General features: G+C 37.4%; 1 long non-coding RNA gene across 1 annotated transcript in view; it reads right to left on the bottom strand.

Moving 5' to 3' along the window:
- Positions 1-19,807, bottom strand: part of LOC134735611 (uncharacterized) — a 149,216-nt gene that overhangs the window by 115,347 nt on the left and 14,062 nt on the right. The window contains exon 2 of the long non-coding RNA XR_010118879.1: positions 12,319-12,407. This is a non-coding gene — a long non-coding RNA (uncharacterized lncRNA). The remainder of the gene's footprint in view (positions 1-12,318; positions 12,408-19,807) is intronic.

The following is a 19,807-nucleotide window of genomic DNA, read 5'->3' as shown; positions in this document are numbered from 1 at the left end:
GTCACCTGTGGTTAACTGGTGACTCTGGAGCCAGAGTGCCTCATTTGAATCTTGGCCCAAACACTAAGTGTGTAACATTGGGAAATTTTCTCCTCTGTAAGATGTGGCTAGAGTAAATAATTCAATCTATGTATAGTGCTTACAAGAGCCCCTGGCCCAAAGTACAAGGGCTCTGTAAGTACATTACCAAAGACTTCTATTAAATTTTTTTTAGGATTTTAATAGTATCCATCTGCCACTATATAAATTAGCTTGGGTCAGAGCTGGTCTGTAGCTCCGTCATACCAACTAAAGAAAATACAGATTCATGAATGTCTTAGGTAAATATTGAGAGCACTACAGCCTAAGGCAATGGTTCACAGTGTCTTCTGAGCAGCTTTAAAGAACACTGATAACCGGATCCTACCCCCAGAGACTGATGTAATTAGGCATCAGGCATCTAAAATGCTCCCCAGGTGATGCTGTTGTGTACCCAGGATTGAGGAAAAACTGATCGAGGGACATGAATAAACAGGTGTGTAAACCAATGAAGAAACAAGAAGTGCAGTAATTTGGGAGAAGCAAATTGACAAGCTGTAATGACCTGGATATAACCGTTGCCTTTTTTGTTTCTAAGATTGGCCTATTAGCTCTATAGGTCTGTTTTCTTAAGGATGGATGGCATGCCTATCCCAGGCTGATCAAACTGGGGAGATGATATATGTCTACCACCCACTATTTAGACTCATCAAGGACTAATTTGACTAGGAAGTCAATTAATCATTTACAGTGAGTACTATCTCTTTCCAGGAAGAATACCTACTCGGGAAAACAAGTCAACATTAAAAAAACAAACAACAACAACAACAAAAACTGCTCAACAAACCTATGAAATCAGGAAAAGTCTCAAGAGCTTGAGGAGAAGTATAATACTGAAGGAGTAATAAACTAGATTCTAGATTATATAACGATGGTTCTCACTCTATGCCACATGTTAGTATCACCTGGCAAGGGTCATACTGCAGACCAAGTAAATTAGAATACCTGTGTCTTGCTTTTCAAAAATTTCTCAGATGGCTCCAAAGGGCAGCCAAGTTTGAAAACTGATTAGATTATTTTTCCCACAATGATACCAAATTCCTCTATTTAATGTTTCAGTTCACTTGATAACACATTTACACAAAAGTACCTGATTGATATAGAAAATGTGTTAACATGCCTTTATTTCTCCCCAATGTCTGCAAGTTTTATTTTTGATAAATATTCTTCTTGATCATTAGAATATAATTAATTATTGAATTTATGCAATTAACTAGTCATAATGGAAGTACCCTAAATATCAGAGTTGTGGAAAGTATTAGATCATGCATGAATAAAGATAGGATTTATTTGATGTTAGTTTGCATTTGCAGCACATATCTTACAGAGAAAAAGTAAACAAAGTCACAAAGTTTTATGATTCCTTTTATGACACCATATTGCAACTGTAAATTATCAGTGAATTCGTATGGATAATTAGCTGTGTAGATTGTCACCTAATGATAATGGAAACGTTTTTTCCTTCGAAGAATTGGTGGAGAAAAGAGAGTTTCTGCATCTCTCTCTAGTTTATTACCAAGTGCAGTGAATTGCAAATAGTAAATACTCAGTAATGCTTTTAGAACTAAATTGCCTTAAAACCTTGGCTTCTCAAAACTAAAACAACAACAAAACAGGTCTACAGTGTAAAGAACTGGGTTTTGCCTCTTGAATATATAATAAATATTACACACTCACATTATTTGAGTGATGCCAAGAATGTACATTTGGATTCAAGCTTTAGAGCATTCCATATTGTCCACAAGAGAGAACTTCCTTCTCTCAACTTCAATATTGGTGACTAAACTGTTACAAAATATTGAAATTACAGCTGACTCTTGAATAAGAAGGGTTTGAACTGCACAGGTCTACTTATTCACAGAGTTTTTCCAAACAAAAGCAGATCAAAAATACTACATATATATACACATATATATGTGTATACAAACAAAAGCAGATCAAAAATACTACATATATATACACATATATGTATATGTATACAGTATTTTTGATCTGCTTTTGTTTGGAAAAAGTCTTTGTGTATATACATATATATACACACATGTATGTGTGTGTATGTATATATACATATATGTGTGTATGTACATATACACTTATATACACACACATATACACATTTGACTTTTCATATACCTGGATTCTGAAGTCCCAGTAGCAGGACTTAAGTATGCATGGATTTGGGTATATGTGGTTGGTCCTGGAACCAATCCTCTGTGGATATCAAGGGACCACTCTACAGCCTTCTAAAAGTTACCCCCTCTACTACCTGCTCCTCTCTTTGTTGCTTCTAGTCTTCCACGCCTGATTCATTGATTCAAGAGAATGCAGGCAAGTATTGGTGGAATCACAGGAGCCAAAGCAGTGACTTCCCATTCTCGGGTCCTCAACACTCTTGACTGTGTAGCCATATTTGCTGAGAATAAATGTTATTGGGATTCCTCTTGTCACTGTAATTATTGCCCTTTTGAACACTTGCCTTGGTGATGGTATCTGCTTTCTCCTCTCATTTTCTGAAATTGCATAAATTGGCATAAATAACCTTACATGTATGTGCAAGGATAATTTACTTTTTCCCATTTTTATGTTCCCCATTTTTAGTTACGTGGAACTAAATAAACACCACCAAAATGAGAACAAACAGAAGCTATTGATTCAGAGCTTGCCATAGCAAGGGAGTCAACCACCATCACCTGTATTTGACAAAGACTCAAAGACAGATAGGAATGAGAACGTTTTACAGTAGAAGAAAAAGGAAGGTTTTAGGGAAGCTGGAAGTGCACTAACTAGAAGTGGGGCATCCTAAGTGATTGTTTAGAGAAGGGTAACATATTTGGCTTTCTCTCCTTGGTCCTGAGTTGGAAGCAGAAGCCAAAAAAAAAAAAAAAAAAAAAAGAAAGCTGGCAGTCATTGACCAAGTCCTGACCACTCTGGGCTGAAGGCTACAGAAGTGGGGTTTTGCTTCCTGGGCTGGTGGCCACAGAGATTGTGGGTCAGAGTTCTGTTGTCATAGGTGGTCTGGTCATAGTTCATTTGCATTTTCAGTCTCTCACTTAGAATTAGGAAATTCAGACAAAAAACTTCTTAAATCTGATTGGCAATTTGAGGCAAAATGACTACCTTTAGCTACTTGTGATTTTTGTGAAAACAGATACATAGAAATTATAAATAGGAATATTATTTTTCATTTTCCTTCCTTCTTATCCAACCATTTATTTTGCATTAATTTGTCTGGCATTAGCAAAGAGCAACTAAATGAAATGCCTTTGTGGACACTGATCTTCAGCCTTAAATAATTATATAATAAATATAATTTATACTATATTTATTATATTTATTCTGTTATAATTATATTTATTTTATAATATAGACTATATACAATAAACATATATATTTAGTAAAATGTGTTGGATCAAGCTCACCCAAACCAATTAATTTCAGAATCTTGGGATGGGAAGAAAGAGTAGACTGGGAAAACTTAGAAATCTGTACTTTTATAAGCTCCTCAAGGTGAGTGTAGTTTAGTAAAAGGTTGGAACCTTTGCTATAATTTAATGTCTTGCCCATTTTATTGTCTAAGAGTTTGAATGAAGCACTTTGGCACCAAGATTCTTGATTTTTCCATCAGCACGGAGTATTTTTATTCATAGGAATCAGAAAGTCTCTTCATTTTAAAAACAAATATTGGAAAGGCCTAAATTTTACATTTGGAATAGAATCATAAATAACAGCAATGGAAATTTGGAAGGAAGCTTAAAACAGTAATCAATTTGTCCTCGACTACCCCATCTTGAGGAAACAGGTGAAAAAAATTGGAAGGACCTCTAGTGAAGTTTTTAAAATCTTTCCCAGTAATACATTCTTTAGTGAAGAGAATTTAATTTTAAAAGGTTTATTTCTATCCAACTTATTTATTTATTTTCTTACTCAAAATTCTCCGAAGTTTAAAACGTTGTTTCAAACAAACATAAAATCTAATATCTAGGCACTTATTGAAAATAGGGGGAAAAATATTGATTTTATCTTTCCCTTAAACAAGTCTGTTCTAAATAATAAAACACAAGCTTTTTTTTTTTTTTTTTTTTTTTTTTTTTTTTTTTTTTTTGAGAAGGAGTCTCGCTCTTTCACCCAGGCTGGAGTGCAGTGGCGCGATCTCGGCTCACTGCAGTCTCCGTCCCCTGGGGTTCACGCCATTCTCCTGCCTCAGCCTCCCGCGTAGCTGGGACTACAGGCGCCCGCCACCTCGCCCGGCTAATTTTTTTTTGTATTTTTCAGTAGAGATGGGGTTTCACCGTGTTAGCCAGGATGGTCTCGATCTCCTGACCTCGTGATCCGCCCGCCTCGGCCTCCCAAAGTGCTGGGATTACAGGCGTGAGCCACCGCGCCCGGCCGCTTTTTAGAAGTGATGGTTTCCAAACATCATTCTTTTTCTTTTGCTTGTCAAGATTCAAGTATACAACACTCTCTCTAAAAAAAAAAAAAGAAAAAAAATGCAAACAGGGGCTCCAGGCACATCAGATCCTTCGCAGTGTGCCACTAGATAGCCGACAATAGGTGTCAGGCTTCCAAGAAGATGAGTTGGGTTAGAGTGTGGACTGAGAAAGTGTAAAAATATACAAGTGTGATGAACCAGCTGGTGGTGGGTTTTGGAGTCACTAGCTTTATTTTTACATTTAATCCATATTAGATTGTCAACTTTCAGAGTTGCCAGTATTCAACCTTTTGTATGTAGGATTAGTGGTGATAAGTGAGTGTCCAGAAAAAGAGGCTTAGAGGAAATTTATAATCAAACCATGACACAATAGGAAGTGGTTGAGCTTAGACAGCAACAAGGTGGTGATAAGTTAACCAACACTACCGTGTTTCCTTCTCATCTCAATAAAATATAGATTCCCCAGGAGAACTCTGGACAAATGCATATACACACGTATATATACACGCATATATAAACATACACACATACACACACTTTAGAAGACATATACATATATACTTGTCTTCTGAAGACATATATGTTTCTAGATACATATATTCATGTTTCTACTTTAGAAGACATATTTATAGAGATATATATTTAGAAGACATATATATATATATATATATATATATATATATATGTCTTCTAAAGTAGAAACATGAATAGAAAGGAGGCCTAAAGACAACAAAAGCCAAAATTGACAAATGGTATCTAATTAAACTAAAGAGCTTCTGCACAGCAAAAGAAACTATCACCAGAGTGACCAGGCAACCTACAGAATGGGAGAAAATTTTTGCAATCTATCCATCTGACAAAAGGCTAATATCCACAATCTACAAATAACTTAAAAAATTTGGCCAGGCGTGGTGGCTCACGCCTGTAATCCCAGCACTTTGGGAGGCCGAGGGGGGTGGATCACGAGGTCAGGAGATCGAGACCATCCTGGCTAACACGGTGAAACCCCATCTCTACTAAATATACAAAAAATTAGCCGGGCGTAGTGGTGAGCACCTGTATCCTCAGCTACTTGGGAGGCTGAGGCAGGAGAATGGCGTGAACCCAGTGGGCGGAGCTTGCAGTGAGCCGAGATCGTGCCACTGCACTCCCGCCTGGGCGACAGGGCAAGACTCTGTCTCAAAAAAAAAAAAAAAAAAATTTTACAAGGAAAAAACAACTTCATCAAAAAGTAGGCAAAAGATATAAACAGACACTTCTCAAAAGAATACATTTATGCAGCCAACAAACATATGACAAAGAGCTCATCATCACTGGTCATTAGAGAAATGCAAATCAAAACCACAATGAGATATCATCTCATGCCAGTTAGAATGGTGATCATTAAAAAGTCAGGAAACAACAGATGCTGGAGAGGATGTGGAGAAATAGGAATGCTTTTACGCTGTTGGTGGGAGTGTAAATTAGTTCAACCATTGTGGAAGACAGTGTGACAGTTCCTCAAGGATCTAGAACTAGAAATACCATTTGACCCAGCAATCCCATTACTGGGTATATACCCAAAGGATTATAAATCGTGCTGCTATAAAGACACATGCACACGTATGTTTATTGCAGCACTATTCACAATAGCAAAGACTTGGAGCCAACCCAAATGTCCAACAATGATAGACTGGATTAAGAAAATGTGGCACATATACATCATGGAATACTATGCAGCCATAAAAAAGGATGAGTTCATGTCCTTTGCAGGGACGTGGATGAAGCTAGAAACCATCATTCTCAGCAAACTAACACAGGAACAGAAAACCAAACATCACATGTTCTCACTCATAAGTAGGAGTTGAACAATGAGAACACATAGACACAGGGAAGGGAACATCACACACCGGGGCCTGTCGGTGGGGTGGGGGGCTAAGGGAGAGATAGCATTAAGAGAAATACCTAATGTAGATGATGGGTTGATGGGTGCAACAAACCACCATGGCACGTGTATGCCTATGTAACAAACCTACACGTTCCGCACATGTATCCCAGAACTTAAAGTATAATTAAAAAAAACCACAAAAATGTGTATTAGCACATTAAAGGTTTTGAAGAAAAAAAAAAGGAGGCCTACATAAATTTCACAGTAGTTTAAGACTACTCTTTTGACTTTGGTAAATTAATTAACTCTTTTTTATCTCAGTTTTCCCCATCTGCAAAGGGAGAATAATAATAGCGGCAACACCATAGGGTTATCTGTGTATTAGTACATTTTCACAGTTATAAAGAATACCTGAGATGGGGTAATTCATGAAGGAAAGAGGTTTAATTGACTCACAGTTCAACATGGCTGGGGAGGCCTCAGGAAACTTACAATCATGGAGGAAGGGGAGGGAGAAGCAAGGCATGTTTTACATGGTGGCAGGAGAGAGAGAGTGTGCAGGGGAAATTACCACTTCTAAAACCATCAGATCTGGTAAGAACTCCCTGACTATCACAAGAACAGCATGGGGAAACCGCTTCCATAATCCAATCACCTCCCACCAGGTTCCTCCCATAACATGTGGGGATTACAATTAAAGATGAGATTTGGGTGGAGCCACAGAGCCAAATCATATCAACATATTAGATAATTATAAGAACATAGCTTGGTATAAGACAATCATATAATAAGTGTTAGCTATTTTTTTATTAATGTAATATCCACCCAATAGATATAAAAATCTGGCTGAAACTGAAAAAAAATGCACTAGGAGTTTTTACCAAGAAATTATGGGATTGGGGCAGGGAGCGGGAATGATATGCCCAAAGTACTCGAATTTCGAGTTAAATGTCATTTACATACATTTTTATGACTGGAAAGGACGTAACCTCACCTGAATTGTATTTTCTTTATAGACTCTGTTACTATAAAAAGATATCCCTTAAATTTCTACCAAATTACACATCTAGGACTTTTTAGAACGTATGTTTATTTTTAATTTGAAGGTGCCCTTGGGTGTTCCCATGTTCACAGGCAAAGCTAAAGACTTCAAAAGTGTTCAAGGATTGATTGGCTGATTCAGTATTGAAATGTAATTTGCATCCCATACCTTCCTAAACTCCCATGAACTGGAACTCAGAAACATTTCCCTGTGAAAGTAGCTCTCAGAAGTAGCTGTTTGTTTATTCATTTACTCAGGACCAAATACTAAGCAGACACCCACAAAAGTAGCAAATTTAGGAATCTCAGGAAACACATTTTCTAAGGTTGCATCTGTCATATTAATTTTATATTGCTTGATATAAAATCTTTCAGTTTTCCTTTAGTAGCCTAGGATCTTATATGAAATCTCTCTGGCCTTATAAATTCATGAATCCTGAATAAAATGAGTAAGCAAAATTTAAACAAATCTTGTTTTCCTGGGTGCTTGGACCCTCATAAATAAAATCTAAAACATTTTAAATTATTCTATCCTAGTGTGTCTTTCTTTTCTGTTTTTCTTCCATTAGGAAGAATTTGTTGTGAGACCAGGTGAAGAAATTCAAGAAGCTTAAGAAATGGCCCCAAATTTCAAAGAGTTTATAATTTCACAAGAAAACAAATAATAGCCATATAGTAATTATAACAGAAAATGATTAAGTATCAAATGGATGTCAAAGGAGTTCATAGAAGACCCTTCCTAGGGGTTAATTTGGTCCCTGGAGGAAAAAAGCATTACCTTCAGTGACTCCTCAAGTCCTGGAAGAATGAGTGAATTTGCAAAAGGCAGAGAGCATTTGGGAGATTATTCAAAATGGAGAAAATGAGAGAAATAAACACTACATATTCAGACAGTCAAGAAATAACAGGATAAGGTGGAATTGAACACAACGTTTCCAGACATTTATATAGAGAGATTAAAAGCATTTTTTTTACATATTAAATATATAGCAGAACACAAAAGCAAGAAAGGAAATCTCCAAATGCTAGAACATAGAGCCAACATGACAATGTATCTAGAACTAAGGGAGATTACAGGTCTCAAAGCCTGAGATTTTCATGGCTATTCAAGGCCAGAAGCTGGCCAGGAAAATGTGTTTATAGAAGGAATAGGAACTGGGCTTCCTGTGCAGAATCAGAACCCTAGAAAGCACTGCACTAACCTTGAAGGAACCAGATCATCTCTGCCTGCATACCCAAGATAACTGCTGGAAATGAGCCAATAGCCCCACTCTGTGGGTAAAATAGGAGTCTTCTAGAGATATGAGAACCCCAAGACTGAACAACATGTGGGAGTGGGAATAGACTCAGAATTCCAGGCTGAAAAACTAACACAAAAAATAATTCAGAATCAGTGTGTCTTGAAGGTGCTGACAGGAACACCAGTGGAAACCACCCCAGGTGGTTATCTGGATCTCTAGAAAAGATACTTCCTTCTGAAGTAAACTCATATGCAAAATAAAACAGAATTTTAAAAAATAGGACACTTAGCATCATGAAAGACAGCTTACAGGACATGAGGAATGAACAAGAATAGAACATGAAAGAGAGCTGACAATAAGTATGTTTACAGTGTTTAAAATATAAAGGAAGAAATGGCATCTGTAAAATAAAAACAGCAAGTTATGAAACAGGCTCTTAAAAGTCAAGTGTAAGTACAGTCATTAAATCTCTTTAGGAATTTAAGCAAATGGATTATACAAGACAAATCATGCTTGAAGATGAGTTAGAAGATGGAACAGAACATCTCCGTGACATGGAGGACAAAAATAAAGGAATGGAGGATATAAAACAGAAGTTAGGAATCATAAATGCTCTAGTATCTGCCTCAGAGAAATTCTAAAGACATAAATAAACAAACAGCAAATAAACAATATGCTAAAATATAATGATAGAGACTTTTCCAGAAATCCGAAGGTATAAATCCTCTGATTGAAAGCATTCACCAAAGGCCAAGAAGAGTAAATAGAAATATGAGGGGAAAAGGTTTAAATAAAGCAAAAAAAATATGTGAAAGATTAGTGTATAATGTGGTTGAGAAACTCATTTGGGTCAGATTACAGAGGCTCTGGAAATCAGGCTAAAGAGTTTTGACTGTATCTTGTAGGAAGTGAACACCATGAACAAATGTGTAGTGGAGTTGCTGCAAAAAAAAATGTAATGCTTTAGGACATTTGAAACAGGAATAATGCAGTGGTGTTTTCCATGAAAGAGAGAATTTTTATCCAAATTATTGTTTTATATCTTTACTATACTTCATATTTCACATTTTATGTTTTAGTCAAAAAGTATATCCAAATACTCTGAAATGTTACTTTTAAGTATTATATTTATAAAGGCTGTGAAATTCTAAAGGTGTTAAAAAACAAAAAAATCAAAAATAATATAGACAAAAATCTTAAGGAGCCATATAGTCTATATTCATAGACCAAAGCTTTTCAAATGAATAAAGCAGATAAAAATCTATTATTTTAATGATTTCCAGAAAGGAGGACACTCATTTCTTGTTTAACAACATGGTAGAGGGTCAAGTGCAGAGCCAAGGTCTGAGGAGACAGAGCTGATGAGCCAGTCCCTTTCCTGAAGGCAATTGCTGATTATCCAGTAGGGAGATAAACTAAATATCAATTAACACAAGACTGTGGGCAATGTGCTGTCAGAGGGGTACACATTCTTCACGACAGGAGCCCCAGAGGAGGACTTCTAACTGAACTACTGGAAGCTGGAGAGTCTTCTAAGATGACATTATGCTGAAGCTGCAGCTGAGAAGTTGGATTCACTAAACCAAAGGCCTTTTACACCTTCAGGGCACTGCAAGCACCAGTTGTTGTTTATGGCTGAGGCACAAGGAACAAAAGGGGACATCCTGAAAAGGGGGCTGGAGAAAGGCAAGTGAAGGCCAAATCATGAAATGCTTTCTCGGGGCCATTCTTTAGAGTATAACTTTCTACAATCGGTGATAGGAAGTCAATAAATGCCCCAGAAGCCAACATCAGATTTGGATTTGTGTTGGAGAATGATCACTTTGGGAACCACGCGGAGGGTGGATGACAAAGGGACGAGACCAGAGGCAGCGAGACAGACCCCCTGGGGAAGAAAAATACAACGATCCAAGCAGGAAATGATGAAGGCCTAAGGCTTTTTAACATTGGAGATGGAAAGGAAACTTTTTGTTTTTGTGGTGCAGAATTTTTTCTCCAATGAAATATTATGTGAAACATTACAATATAAAACCAGTAACTGCAGAGCTGATGGAGGGAGAGGTGGAAGATGTGAGTCACTCTGCTCTGCACCAGCTCCTGGCATGCTGCAGCAGCCCCTGAGGCCCCTCTAAGAAACACAATTTGACAACCCCTGGACGAAAGAGATATATTTAAGATGTAGAATCAATGCTTCCACCCACTTTATTTAATAAACTCTTGTGGTGTCTAATAATCTGTAGTGTCAAGCTGTTCTTCGCTATCTAAAGTAAATCTCTGCAAGAGTTCATAAGAAGGCTTGTCTTATTTCTTTGGATGTCAAATAAATATTGCACTCGATAAATCTCTCAGTGTGTCTCTAGCCTCTGCAAGCATATGTCAAAACCCAGTTAATGATAGACTTGTGGAAGCTGACCTTCTGACCCTCCATATCTCAAATCCATCTGGGTGCGATGACTCTGGATCCAGACTGCATGAGCAATTCAACTTTTTAAACTCTCACGTAATCTTATTATATATTCTCTCCTTTGGGAGACTCATTCACCTACATGTTTTCAACCTCTGCCTGTAACTGGGTGATGACGTCCAAATATCAATAGCTAGGCCTGACTGTATTTTGCACTCCTGATTTGCAGTTCCTAGTGGACATGTTTTTGGGGTTTTTGTTGTTGTTGTGTTGTTGTTGTGGTCTTGTTTTGGTTTGTTTTGTTTTTGAGATGGAGCCTTGCTCTGTCGCCCAGGCTGGAGTGTAGTGGCATTATCTCAGCTCACTGCAACCTCCGCCTCCTGGGTTCAAGTGATTCTCCTGCCTCAGCCTCCCAAGTGGCTGGGACTACATGCATATGCCATCACGCCTGGCTAATTTTTTAATTTTAATACAGATGTGGTTTTACTGTGTTAGCCAGGATGGTCTAGATCTCCTGACCTCGTGATCTGCCTGCCTTGGCCTCCTAAAGTGCTGGGATTACAGGCATGAGCCACCGCGACTGGCCGTGGACATGTTTAATTAGGCTTCGCAGATAGCAGTGCTGGTCAAGATGAGCCTTATCTCTACCCAACACCTACTCTCTGCCAGTTTTGCTCACTGAGTATGCTGCCACCAGTGAGTACCCAGCAATCACCCTGTGCCACTCCTCTCTCACTCCCATGAAATTGCCTCAGTCTCTGTGGCCTGTCGTTTCTGCCATCTTAAAACCACTCAAAGCTGACGGTCTCCTCTCCTGCCTCCTGCGGCTTCCATCTAGCTACCTGAAATTACCATGGCAGAGACTGTGGTGCTCACCAAGCACCCATCTGCTTCCCCCCCACCCCGTTTTCCAGCCTCCTGTGGTTAGGCAAAGCCACGGAATTGGCTGTGACTACAAGAAGAAATGGCATGTATTACTTCCACTGTGAAGCATAAAGGAGCCACTGCAAACCCTTGCAGTTGTCTCTCCCCTGATGTGGTGACTAAAAAGGTCGTGTGTTGGACATAGTGCAGTCAAAAGATGGCAGAGTCTGGGTCCCTGAGTCACACTGCAGAACAGATCCACCCCACCTCCCGCTGTCTTGTGTAGGGCATCCAGAAAGAGTGAGAAATACCCTCCTGTTGTGCTAAGCCACTGAAATATAAGCATTGTTTGTTACCACATCATAACCTAGCTTATGCTGACTAACATACTTACTGAATTGTCTCCTCTTCTTCAAGACAGCCTTGCTTCAGTACTCTATACCACCTCAGACACTTCTGCCATCTCTGCCATGGTAATGGAAGCTGCGGGAGGCAGGAGAGGAGATTGTCAGCTTTGAGTGGTTTTAAGATGGCTGAAACGACATTTTGTCATGTCACAAATACTTCATCACATGTCTTGCACAAAACTCTTCAGCAGCCCCTCATGTCAGGCAAACCATAAACCTGGAAGTCTCTTGCAGGTCTATAAAGGGCTTGTGATGGTCTGCCACAGCTTGCCTTACAGCCTCACCTCCCAATGGCCCTCAGAGCATCCCTGGCACTCTCTCCCCAGGCCCAACTGTCTGCACATCCTGTAGGGGGCCTGTTTACTCACTTCTAGGTCCCAAAGCAGGCTGTGGCCTGTCTGTAACATTCTCTCCATCTTCACTCTCCTCTGTGGGCAAACTCCTGTCCCTCACACAGGACTGCAAGTCTCATCTCAGGTACATTTTATTTTACTATTTTATTTTATTGTGGTAAAAACACTTAACATGAGACTTACTGCTTAACAAATTTTTAAATGGACAATACAGTATTGTCGACTCTAGGTAAAATGTTGTACAGCAAATCTCTAGTGCTCGTTCATCTTGCTTGACTGGAGCCTTATGCCTGTTGATTCATAACTCTCTATTCCCCCATTCTGCTATTCCCTGGCAAACACCGTTTCATTCTTTGATTCTATGAATCTGACTATTTTGGATACTTCATATAAGTGGAATAATGCAGTATTGGTCTTTCTGTGACTGGCTTATTTCACTTAGCTTTATGTCCTCCAGATTCATCATGTTGTTGCATATTATATAACGTCCTTCCTTTTTAAGGCTGATAATATTTCAATGTATATATCACATATTCTGTATCTATTCATCTGTCAATGGACATTTAGGTTATTTCTACATCTTGACTATTGCGAATAGTGCTGCAATGAATGTAAGAGTGCTGATATCTCTTTAAGATCCTGGTTTCAACTCTTTTGGATAAATATCCAAAAGTGGATAGCTGGATCATATATATGGAAGTTCTATTTTTAATTTTTTGAGGAACCTTCATAGTATTTTCTGTAGCTCACTATTTTACATTTCCACCAACAGTGTGCCAGCGTTCCTATTTCTCCACATCCTCGTCAACACATTTTGTCTTTTGTTTTTCTGTTGTTGTTGTTGTTTTTGATGATACCCATCTGGACAGGTGTGAAGTAAAATCTCATGGTGGTTTTTATTTGCATTTTCCAAATGATCTGTAACATTGGGCATTTTTTCTTATATTTGTTGGCCATTTGTATCTTCTCTGGAGAAATGTCTATTCAAAATCTTAGCTCATTTTTAAATCAGGTCATGTGGTTTTTTGCTATTGAATTATAGAAGTTCCTTATATATTCTGAGATTAGTCCTTTATCAGATAGATGGTTCATGGATATTTCTTTCATTTCATCAATTGCCTTTTCACTCCATTGATTGTTTCCTTTGCTGCACAGGAGCTTTTTAGTTTGATGTAGTCTCATGTTGTTTTTGTTTTTGTTGATAGTGTTTTGCATGTTATATCCATGAAGTCATTGCCAAGACAAAGTCATAAAGTTTTTCCCTATGTTTTTCTTGGAGATTTACAGTTTTGGGTCTTAGGTTTAAGTTTCTAATATATTTGAGTTGATTTTGTATATAATAGAAAGGTACAATTTCATTCGTTTGCGTGTTTCCCAGTACCATTTGTTGAAGAGAAAAGCCTTTCTCCATTGTGTATTCTTGGCACCCTTGTCAAAGATCAGTTGACCATATATGTGTGAATTTATTTCTGGGTTCTCCATTCTGTTCCACTGGGCAGTATGTCCATCTTTATGATAATATATACTCTTAATTACTGCAGCGTTGTAATGTAATTTGAAATCAAGAAGTGTGAGGCCTCCAACTTTGTCCTTCTTTCTCGGGATTCCTTTAGCTATTGGTGGTCATCAGTGGTCCCATATGAATTTTGAAATTGTTTTTTTCTTTTTCTGTAAAAACAGAAAATTAGGATTTTGATAGGCATTTCACTGAATCTGTAGATTGCTTTGGACATTTTTCAGATACATTTTTTTATGTGGATGCCATTCCTGACTCCAATAGGCAGAGGTAACTCCACCTAAAACCAAACTCCACAGTACTCTGTACTGAGCTCTAGAACATATCACACGAAAAGTCTCATAGTTCCTTTTTTTCTTCTGTTCCTTTCATTCTTTACTCCCCTGTCTTTTTGTCTATTCCATTGTTACCACTAGTTTCCAGAAACACAAAATGCATCATAGTGAATACCACAGAAAGAAACAACCAACAAAACAAATTAAAGACAAAAAGCAACACTAAAGCTTTTACTAACTGCATTTTACAAAATAATTCAAAAGGTTGCGTTCTTTTCTTTTCAACCCAACTTTTTGAAAATAGGGAATGTGCTTCTTGTAGATACAACAGATTAATTCCATATACATTAAGATATTGAGTTCTTTTTAATGATTGAGTATAATTATACAGGAGAAAGGACCTGCAGGAAAAGAGGAATTAAGTTAAAGTCTAAATTTGTATCTGACTATCATTGCTACTGATGTGCAGGCAAAGCCCAAGCAATTACCATTCCCTACATCTAAAATTAACATCTTCAAAATTTTCATGATGATGTTTTAAGCTTTATAGTGTGGAATATTATTGGCTTTATTTTAACTTGAATGCTTTCTATTTTCTCAATTATCATATTGTTTTTATTAAAGAAAAAACTTAGTTTAATAAAATAAATTAAATTTTGTTAAATTTTGATCCATTACAAAAATATTTTATACTTTCTAATGAATATGCATAGAAAGTGTCATGTAAAAATTTTAAGAAATGGATTAATTTTTTGCATTGTTTCTGATTAAATGATTATGGAAACTATAACAAAGAAATTAATTATTCCTCTGCTTTAATTTTCTGACCAGGCACTTCTAGGAATTCTTATATAGGGACTCTTAAAGTTGATTGCTTTCAGCTAGGAAATGGAAAAGTCTCTGAAACTAAATGACTTTATAACTTGAAAAATGTTTAAAGACTCAAAGAGCTGTGATTTTTTAAATTTCTTCTCGTGTTTGGCTCCAAAGCAAATGCATACAAAACTTCCAAAATCTAAAGAAACAGGGAAAAGACCAATTTAGAAATTAAAATTGGTCGATGTCCATTAATCAGTCTAGAAATGAAATGAGCTGATAAGTGTTAGGACTGGTTAAAATTAAATCATATCAGAATATGTGGAAAATTCTAAACTTTACTGTGGGGAGGAAGTGGGGCAGGAAGTAGACTCAAATGGTAAAGTTGCCCTTAATTATTAGTTCTGCAATCTAAATGTATCTATTTATTTTTGTAGACACACATTCCTTCATTAAGCAGAAATTGATCAACTGTATTATATAAAACATTGCATTAGTTGTCAGTTTAAGTAACACCTGATCTAGTTCCAGCTTAAATGTATAGGAATTGATGAAACTTTACTCTACAAATGCTTAAATTTTTGAATACTTTGACTAAGATCATGCAAAAATACATATATAGTGCAAAAAAGATATATATTATATTATATAAAATATATATAATATATTATATATAATATATTATATATTATATATATTATATATATACCAGTATAGTATATTACATATACCAGTATATTATATATATATTATATTGTATATTTTATATTATATATAATATTATATTATATATTATCATATTATATATGCCAGTATATTATATATATACATATATATGTGTATATATATATATGTATATATATACCAGTAAAAAAGCTAGTGATGCCCAGTGATTCTATCTACTGGGTGGGCATGATATTCCTTGTCCTCCACATCTCATCCATTGAACTGTAATTTACAAACCTTCTCATTAGCTTGGACCATTTTGGCAAGGATTTGATTTGGCAGCTTCACATACAGCCTTTTTCTGCCCTTGAAAATATAATAGAGCACTCTGTAGCCATAACGTTACCAGCTTTCACAACCCACATGAGATACGCGAGTACAAATGTAAACAAGGTGGAAGGAGCTGCAAGGGCAGGGGAGTGAATATTGGGAAGAGCGTATCCCTGGGTTTCCTCTGTTGTTCAGAAGGGCAGGCACAGCAAAGAGCCTCAGGCAGTGTGGAGACGGAGGGAGGGTGCCAGTTGGCCTCAGAGTTCAAGTGTGGAGTCAGAGCGCTCATGGAGATCTACATCCTCTGGAATCCCACAGCTCATTATGCAGTCCCCTTACATGGCTATCCTTATGCTCTGTTTTCCTCATTTCAGTGTGGAGGAAACCAATGCTAAAAATGTGTGCTGCATATCACATTAACTTTATTTCTTCCTGATTTACGCTCTTTTCTCTCTGAGGAAGATGGAATGTGGCTTGGTTCTCTGATTCATTTCCCTTAAACTCTGTTCTCCGCCAGGTTAACCCTGGGAAGGGTCATGACAGGTGCAGCTACACTGGTTCATGTTATTCTGTACCTTGTCACCTTCATTTCCCTTTTGAGTCGTGTTTTGTTGGTTCCACTTTAAATTATGAAATGGACTGCTCCCTGGAGTGCATGACATCATTCACTTCTCCATGACATGGAAATTAAATGCTTTTAAACCCTTCTGAAACAGTAGTCAGACAGATCCATTACCGCACTGAATCCATTTCTAGTAAAACATTTAATTTAAAAATTTGTAGCAACATGTCAGTAAATGGCAGGCTTCCAGCTAGTTCTTCTGGAAACCACACATTTTGGGGGGTAAAAAATGTGTGGACAGTAATACAAGATGCTCTTGTCAACCTGATCATCCTCCAGTTGTATACAACATACTCACATCTGGTTCTGGAGGATAGAAAATGGTATCCCTTTTCCTTTTTCATAGCCTCTAACATCCGGCTGAGTATCTTGGGTACAGTGGGTGCCTAGTAAATGTTGACTGTAAGAATGAACCACTAAATGATTGAACATATAAATTTGAATATTCACTTATAGATGACTGAAATGATAAAAGATTCTCTTTTTTCATATTCTCAAGGTAAGCACTGTAAAATGATATAATGTTTTCTTCTTCCAGAGAATGAGAACACACAGTTGAATATTTGCCATCTCTCTGGTCTTTCTGGATAAAACCTCCTTTGGCTACCTCTCTGATTTAATCTCCTGCTGCTTCCACCCCAACCCCTTATCAGTTCCAGGTCCCCCCACCTCTATCCTGTTCCCTGTAAATATGCCAAAGACTTTGACACCCAGAGTCTTTGTCCTCCAGTTCTCCTGTCTGGGATGCCCTTCCTTCATTATCCCCCTGCCATGCTTCCTGGCTTCACTGAGGGCTCTGGTCAAGCGTAACTTCAAAGACGTCATTTTTAATCATCCTACTTAAAAAGCACACTTTTCCCATCCTCTTCTTGACAGTACTGTTGCCATGTGACATCATATATATTTATTTGCTTATTTTCTGCCCTTCCACTAGGGCATTCACACCATGAGAACAAGAACTTGTCTATTTTCTTCATTGTGTATCCTCCCTCAGTGTCCAGAATAGTGCCTGTCAATAAATATTTGGAAAATGATAAACAAGTTTAGAACATATTTGGCTAGCAAGAGATTTAATTGGAAGGTAGAACCTATGGTGGAAGGAAAATTAGCTTGGGGTGAAAAGGATTCAGTTCTATAATATCACTTACTAATGGAGACCTTGGACAAATTATTTGACTTCACTGAGTCTCAGCTTCCCCCTCAATAAAAAAGGCATAGTAGCCTCTGTGTTGAGAAAACATAAGGGAACAGCAGCTTCAGAAATGATCAAGACAGAAACAGAGAGCTATATACATTGATCATGAAGCTAAACAGCATGCAGCCATGATTAGCTGGGGTTGAAGAATACTAGGTCAGTTGAAGAGTGACATTTCTAAAAGCCTGTATCTTATCTACAGTTTGGAATCTATTTCTCAGTTTCCTTCAAAGCAATTAATTATTATAGCAAATTAATTCGAATTGACAATGAAAATTTAAAAATTGCAAAGACATTTAGAAAACTTCAAAAGGTCCTTGATTTCACTTAGATACAAGAATTGCAGGACAAATTTTTCCCTTGCTGTCTTCCCTGAATCCCTTCTCCAATTCTCCTACACCTTTCCATGTATTCTGGAGGGGTTTCCAGTCAAGGACTCTCCTTTTCCACTAAGAAACTGGCAATGTGACCCTGGTTGGCCAGTTGGCATCATTTAATCTGGGACTGATTTAATCACTGGCAAAAAAGAAGGTTTCTTTCCTTCCACAATGACTATGCATTCAGCTAGCCTTATTTTTCACCACACGGAAAGGACCAGTTTAACTAGAAATGATGCCAACACAGAGAAGTAGAGTTTAGAGACAGAGAGAAAATGTCCTGATAACATCTAAACGTGTCTGAAGTTAGCTCCTCTACTTTTTATACCTAGACTTTTCAAGGAATGTGAACCAACAAATTATCTTGTCTTTAAGTAGGCTAGTTTGAATTGTAAGAGGTCTAACAAATATAGGAGGATATGGGGAAACAGGAGAGAACAAGACAGGACTTCATCCAAAACACAGAAGCAATAGGGTGAAACAAAATGTTGCACTAATCCCTGCATTTCATAAAAGAAAAGTTTTTCACACCTACCTACTCATATCCCAAGTCCCTATTTTCATCAGGTTCTTACCTCCAACCCTGGCCAGGGGAACCCCAGTAGTAGCTTGGGGCTGAAGAAATCCCAAATTTCACTAACAGGTAAGGAGTGATGCGGGGATAGAGGTTCCAGCACCATTACTAGTCAGCAAGAAGGGAGTTATGTTCCTGTCATCCAGGTTGGACTCTCTATATATTTATACACAGAATCACAAATACCCAAACAGATGGGTTCTGAAATACTATTAGTACAAGTCAATTGGGCTCAACAAGCAAACAGGATACTTATAAGCAAACATTTGAAACACTACATTCCTAAACTGAAGATTGTTGATAATTTTTACCACTATAAACGTGTGTATGAGTGTGCACATGTGTATGTGTGTGTGTGATGTATATGATTATTCATTCTTAGTTACAAAAGAGTAACAGTTTTCAAAGTGTGGTACAGGGAACCCTGGAGGCCCCTGACACACCTTCAGAGGGCCCATAACAATTCTAAGACATTATTTGCCTTTTTCACTCTCATTTTTAGGGAGGGATATTATCCATGTATTTTAATTGAGATAAAATATACATGACATAAAATTTACCATTTTATTCATTTTAATTGTACAGTTAAGTGGCATCAAGTACATTCACACTGCTGTATAGCCATGCGATTGATTTTTAATATCAGCTTTACTGAGATACAATTTATATAGGCTAAAGTTGACCAACTTTAGGTATACAGTCTGGTGAGTTTTGATCAATGTATGTAGCTGTGCAGTCACCACAACAACCAA

Source organism: Symphalangus syndactylus, chromosome 2, assembly GCF_028878055.3.
Source record: "Symphalangus syndactylus isolate Jambi chromosome 2, NHGRI_mSymSyn1-v2.1_pri, whole genome shotgun sequence".
In the NCBI taxonomy this organism is placed as follows: Eukaryota; Metazoa; Chordata; class Mammalia; order Primates; family Hylobatidae; genus Symphalangus; species Symphalangus syndactylus.
Note: the sequence above shows the minus strand (reverse complement) of the source record. Positions and strands in the feature narration are given on the sequence as shown.